Consider the following 6476-nt stretch of genomic DNA (forward strand, 5'->3'; position numbering starts at 1 on the left):
AGGAGCAAGAGCCCGTGCCAGTTACAAGGCTGGCTTAATCTTAAACAACAACAAACTGGTGCCATTTTCTCAGTTGAAAAGCCAAGCAGTAGCATTATTACCAGCAGCGAGAAGAATGTAATGTCAGGGAGGCTTTCGTCGAAGGTTTAAGAACTGACCAAATGCAAAGATTAAGATTAGGATATCTGTGCATTTGGCCTGACCGCCGCCAAGGTAGGAACTTGGCATTCGGCTCGTCCATAATAAGATCTCTCCCAAATTCTGGATCATCTGATAATACCCTGAATCATCGAAGGAGGAATTATCTTTGATCACCCTTCTCTTTCAGAATCTGTCCCCTTCCCCTTTAGCATTTCCTTAAAAAACAACCTTCTCATCCTCTAAAATGGTCCACCACCAACCCCCGCCGATCCTGACGTTTACCACTTTCTCTCCAACTAATTAATCTTCCTACGTCATCAATCTCTTCCACGGCTTGATCGAGTAAATGATACGCGGCCACAGAACCCCGTAGAGTTTTGCCTTTTTGGTTCTTTCCCTCTCACGATTTTTTATAATTTTTCTCTGCTGGCCAGTACTCGCTTCTATCACTCTTTCTCTCCTACTGATGGGTGCCTTAGGGTTCAAAGATGTTTGTAACTTGCCTGTTAACCTATCATTTCTCCAATACCATCTCACTAGCATCACTTTATCTCACCAAAATTTCCAATAATGACTTGCGGGCTGCTCTATGAGCCAGAGCCCGTGCTGTCATAAGGTCCGCTTTCAAAATCAAGCAACAACAAAAACCATACACCCACTTTATCCATCACCTACATCCGCCTCAGTACCAGAAAAAATGTCGTGGCTGGCAGACATCAAATGATATTACAAATTCGAAATTGACGTTACGCCGGAGAAACTCTACGGGGTATACACCGAAAGTTTAACTAATTCCCTAGGCGCTTTATATAAATGACATGCCAACCTCCGGTGCGTTGCTCACCAGTTTAAGCAACATTGAGAAAACCATAATTTGAAAAATAGAGAAGAACCTCTATAACATTATTGCAGCTGATGTAGCAATTATCTTTAACAAAATAATAACAATAATTAAAATAATAATAATTTGATTTCAACTGCTGTAAAAAATACTCCCGTGCAATATCCTCCATACGAGCTGTGAAAATCTTGTAATAACACTAAAAATGACAATAATAATATTTATAATTAGTATTATAATTTCCACCATCTGTAGTGCATCCATTTCAACGGTAGTTCCTCGGTCGGCTTTGAGTGGCGCATTGTATGTTGGCCCTGAAGGCTCTTTGCGGCATCCTTCCGGTCAGGATTACTTCTTTGTCAATTTTTAAATTTTATTCTTTCGCTTTGGTTTCTTTCTCCTTAGCTGGCAAACTGCTTCTACTTACGCGGAACCCATAGCCCTTTCACCTTATTAAAGTAATTATCTGTCTGTCTGTCTGTCTGTCTGTCTCTCTTCTTCTCTCTCTCTCTCTCTCTCTCTCTTCTCTCGTCTGTCTGTCTGTCCGTCTGTCTGTCTGTGCGTTCTGTGCTGTCTGTCTGTCTGTCTCTCTCTCTCTCTCTCTCTCTCGTCTCTCTCTCTCTCTCTTCTGTCTGTCTGTCTGTCGTCTGTCGTCTCTGTCTGTCTGTCTGTCTGTCTCTCTCTCTCTCTCTCTCTCTCTCTCTCTCTCTCTCTCTCTCTCTCTCTCTCTCTCTCAGGAACACGTATTCTCATTTCCACATTTCCAGGAAGAGAGACAAATATATGCAATACTTGCAAAGCTTTCATCTCCCCACATGTCCTCTCTTTTCTCTGCTTATCCACGATTTTCGGTTTTGCTCTTCATCTCGCGTTTCTTTTTCCGGTGTCTTTCAACTCATCAGATCTTGGGACGATTATGGAGAGGGTAGACTATCAAATTCACTGGGGGCCCGAGTTTGTTTTGACTTTTTTTTCTTTTTCATTCCCAAAGGAAGATCCTTCTTCAAAAGTATTTGCCCCCGATAAATTCAATCATTTATCATTTCTAATCTTGGCAAAGCGAAGTGCGGAAGCACACGTGTCTTTGAGAGCTCACAAAGTCCAAAGACCAAGATATGATAAAAATGGGTATTTGATTGAGATTGACGTTTGATTATTACTTTGCATTTGCCTTATATTTTGAAGTCAGTGGCCCCTGTGTGCTTGATCCGTGTGAATGGGTTTCATCTATTGAAATAATAACAATAATAATAGAGAAACAAATCCACTGTTATGTAAATGTGCATATATTTAAATTTAAAACTTTAGGAGTTCGGTTCGGTTCCCTTATCAGTCTGATAAGAGGAACCGAACAGATTCCCGAAAGCTATCCTTAAAGTTTCGAATTTAAATATATGTACATTTACATAACTGTGGATTTGTTTCTCCATTTGAAGACTCTTGCTACTATGAAGATTTTTTAATAAGAATAATAATAATAATTTCTCCGTCTCTGAGCATGGATTGAAAGTTTTAGAGAGAGTACTGATAATATTGTAAAGATCGGGATACAGCAGTATGGATTCATGAGAGGAAGAGTGACGGTAGATTAACACGAACTTGAAAACTAGTCCCCTTATGTATTTTTCGACCTCTCTGAAGAAATGAAAGGAAATAAAAGATTCCTCTACCTCTCAGGCAAGGATATCTCAAAGAAATTTACTTAGACCAATCACGACCCTGTCTTTAAATGTCCGTTTTCTATGAGACTGAAACTTGCAGTAAACCTTTTATATATATATATATATATATATATATATATAATATATATATATTATATATATACTTTCAATATATATATATATATATATATATATATATATATATATATATATACTTTCAATATATATATACTATATATATATATATATATATATATATATATAATATATATCACTCCCATCATTCGAATATTACTAATTAGGATAACGTGAACAAGTTTGGAATAATAATGGAAGTTTGGAAGCGAGGGTGACGAGTCGATTTAGTCTGTACGAGGTTAATAAGGGTTCCTCCATAACATTTCCCCCTTTCCCCCCTTTCTTTGTTACTCTTATCCCTTTCAGCTCTAGTTATATTTGACCAACTCGTCAACGATATCACATAAATAATTATCATCTCCTTTGTCCTATATTGACTTCCCTTATTGACAGTTAATTGTTTCTTGGTATCGCTAAGTTTTGATGCTAAATAAATTTACATTCATAATACCCAACGACACTAGATATCTTTAGCGAAAGTCGTCAAAAAATCTCTGCTTTCATTTTGCTTTAACTGCTTGTCATCTTTATCATTATTGGTAAGATATATTTCGCAAACAAAATCTAATTTAAGTTCAGCATTTGATGTGAGATTTACATTTTCGACTACTTTTTCCCTTTTAGGAAATTGCCTTTTTTTTTCCTTCCACTGAAATGTTTTTCTTATGATTTCTCTAAAGTTCATGCAGAATGAAAGTGGAGGTACTGAAGACGAGTGTTTATCTTTTTTTATTATTTTGAATTTACCACTTAGAGAATAACCGCCTCGTTCTCCTTAGTGAGCACCGAAAGGCATCTTCATTGCGACAGAACAGCAATGAGCTGGTCTCACGTCAGATTGAGTTTTGCTTCTGGAGCAGCAGCAGCCTGCAATGCTGCAAAACCACATCTCTTTTTTCTCATGCAGATGGTAAAATGTTACCTTAATGGACCAGTACAGAATTCTGATCAGGGTAGTCACCTAGGGTCAAGCACAGGTCAAGAGCCAACAAATAACCATGCCTGAGTGTCGAAGCTGGTGAGGATATTACATTAAGGGTAGATTGCGAAAATAACTCGCTCAGTTGACTTAAGAATTAATTTTTCATACAAAACCTACGTTGTGTTATCGTTGTAAAAATAAATGACAAATTTGCTTTTCGTAAAACTGAACTTTTAAACCACACGAAGGAAGCGACAAAGGTTGACGATTTTGTTAAAGGCGAAGAAAGTAGTCAACAGAATTTTGACAATGAATAGAAGGACGCCTCGAAAGACTTCCTGGGAATGAAGTAGTGTGGAGCATCTAGGAGCTTGGAATTACATATGCGCTAATAATACTAATAATCAAAATAATAATAATAATCAATAAATAATAATAATAATAATAATATAATAATATAATAATAATAATAATAATAATAATAATATCAAGACCTTAAAAATAGAAATAGGAAGGATATGGGATATGCCAGTGGAAATTGTACCCATAATCATAGGAACACTAGGCACGATTCCACTCCTAGAAACGGCGCACATCGTGAGAAAAGTGATGGACTCCTAAGGAGGCAGGAAGCAGCCCGGAACCCCACACTATAAATACACCAAGACGAATTAGAGGACTGTGATGAACCAAAATAATAATAATAATAATACTAATAATAAATAATAATAATAATAATAATAAGATAATAATAATAATAATAATAATAATAATAATAATAATAATATAATAATAATAATAATAATAATAAAATAACTAATAATAATAATAATAATAATAATAGTTTTACTTTTCGACGATATTGGATGCAACTCAAGACCCTGCAACGGATAACCTTCCTTGCTCTACATCGAAAATGCATTAGCTCGTCGGTAGCTGTCATAAGCAATGCCAATAGCAGACTGAGTTTCAGTGAAACCCTAATCTCCATTAACCTCTGTTTATTCGTGTATCCTTTTAGACCGCCAAAATTTCTCGGATATTCAATGCTCAACATCAGTCGCCTGTGCATAGATTTAGATTTTTTGCGTATTTCAGAAAAAATGAAAACTCTAAAATCTAAATAGAAAAAGGGCAGATTAAAGTTAACGGTCTCTTGCCTCTGAGGTTTGGGAAGTTTAAATATACGCTGAGATATTTATCTGTTGGCTTCTATATCCTGCTATCTTTGAACCTCTTGTCTGCCCGTCTGTGTGTTTCTCTAGTAACCGAAAATATAATTCTAGCTCCTTGGTGAAAGAATTCATTATTGAGATAAATTATGAAGCTACATCTACATGTTACTCTCACGTCACTGGAAAAAAAGACGAACATTGAGTTGAAAAACTAATTTTAAAGAAAACCTTAAAAGTCAGATTCAAACGGAAATGATTCGTAATGGGGGTCTGACAGCCTAAAGGTTGGGAACATTTTCTAGAATTTTTTTTCTTACATTAGCGTATCATCCTTTTTTCACTGATGTGTTTTTCTCTCGAATTGGCCGGTGACCTCAAGTTTACCCCGACCTGGGGTGCTGAATATTCACTTCTCCCCTTGGCTCCTAATTAAATATGTACACGGAGTGTTGACCAATGGTGGATTAATCTACGATAAACAGTAGATGAAAAAGATTGTTATTGTGGATGCATAGAAACTTGTATGCATTTGGTATATTTCTGTCCCTCAGTTAAGAAATTTGTTGACCTGGCTTTTTGATTTACTGAATAAATGTTGTAAAACTGAGAACAGTAACAGGTTAAGGATTTTAAAGTTAGATTTTGATGCAGGTTCGAAAAAAGGATGAAAATACGGCAGTGGTCCTAATATCTTTTTATAACAGGGATATGGATGGAAGATACTTAGGATTTATGAGTAATGACCCGAATTACTTGAATGATAAAAAGTAATGGCCAATACTTTCAATATAATAAAAAAACTGGATTTAAAACTTCTGTTTTCAAAAGTATTGACGAGTCATATGTTTGTTTTAATTTAAAAGCATATTTAAATGAATAGTAAAAACCTTAATGTAGCAAATATACTTTAATTTCTAATTTTATTTATATAAATATATTCTTATGTATACAGTATTACGAATTAATAAAAAATATAGTTCTGATGTTTATACAATATTACAAAATGTAAGGATTGTTAATGTATATTTTCTTTAAAATAAGAGTACCTAAGCATACTAACGTCAAAGAGAGAGAGAGAGAGAGAGAGAGAGAGAGAGAGAGAGAGAGAGAGAGAGAGAGAGACTAAGCATACTAAGCCAGTCTTTTATGATATAAGGAGCACAATCAATTTCTGTCTAGGTATTGTTCCGTTTATTAAACCGCTGATCATTTACTTGTACAGCAAGGAACAATGAAAACGATATGCATTATCAGTCAAACCATAGTTCAGTCTGCGAGCTGTTATCTAGTAACTGGTAGTTGAAGGTGATGGGCCTTTGTCCTTGTTTAGTCTCCTTATCGGATCGCTGCTTTCGACGGAAGGGGCAGTCTAAAAGCTAAACAGTTGAGGACTTGGGGCACCGTTGAGCTGTAGTGAGGTGACGTTGGGGCTTTGCCGGTTATCTCGTGGAGTTTTGTTTTATTAGTCTTCAAGTTACTACTTTTCTCGGCATTTTGAATCGTGTACTTCAGCAACGATGGAGTGTCCATATATTTTTGGATGGTCATCGGGTGTCGTTAGTGGATTTCTGGGTGATTGACTTTGTCTTTCAAAGGTA

At 36.0% G+C, this 6476-nt stretch overlaps 1 pseudogene; it reads right to left on the minus strand.

Moving 5' to 3' along the window:
- Nucleotides 1-3704: 3704 nt before the first annotated feature.
- Nucleotides 3705-6476, minus strand: part of LOC135206870 (glutamate receptor ionotropic, kainate 2-like) — a 41204-nt pseudogene continuing 38432 nt past the window's right edge.

This window comes from Macrobrachium nipponense, chromosome 31 (assembly GCF_015104395.2).
Source record: "Macrobrachium nipponense isolate FS-2020 chromosome 31, ASM1510439v2, whole genome shotgun sequence".
Lineage (NCBI taxonomy): Eukaryota > Metazoa > Arthropoda > Malacostraca > Decapoda > Palaemonidae > Macrobrachium > Macrobrachium nipponense.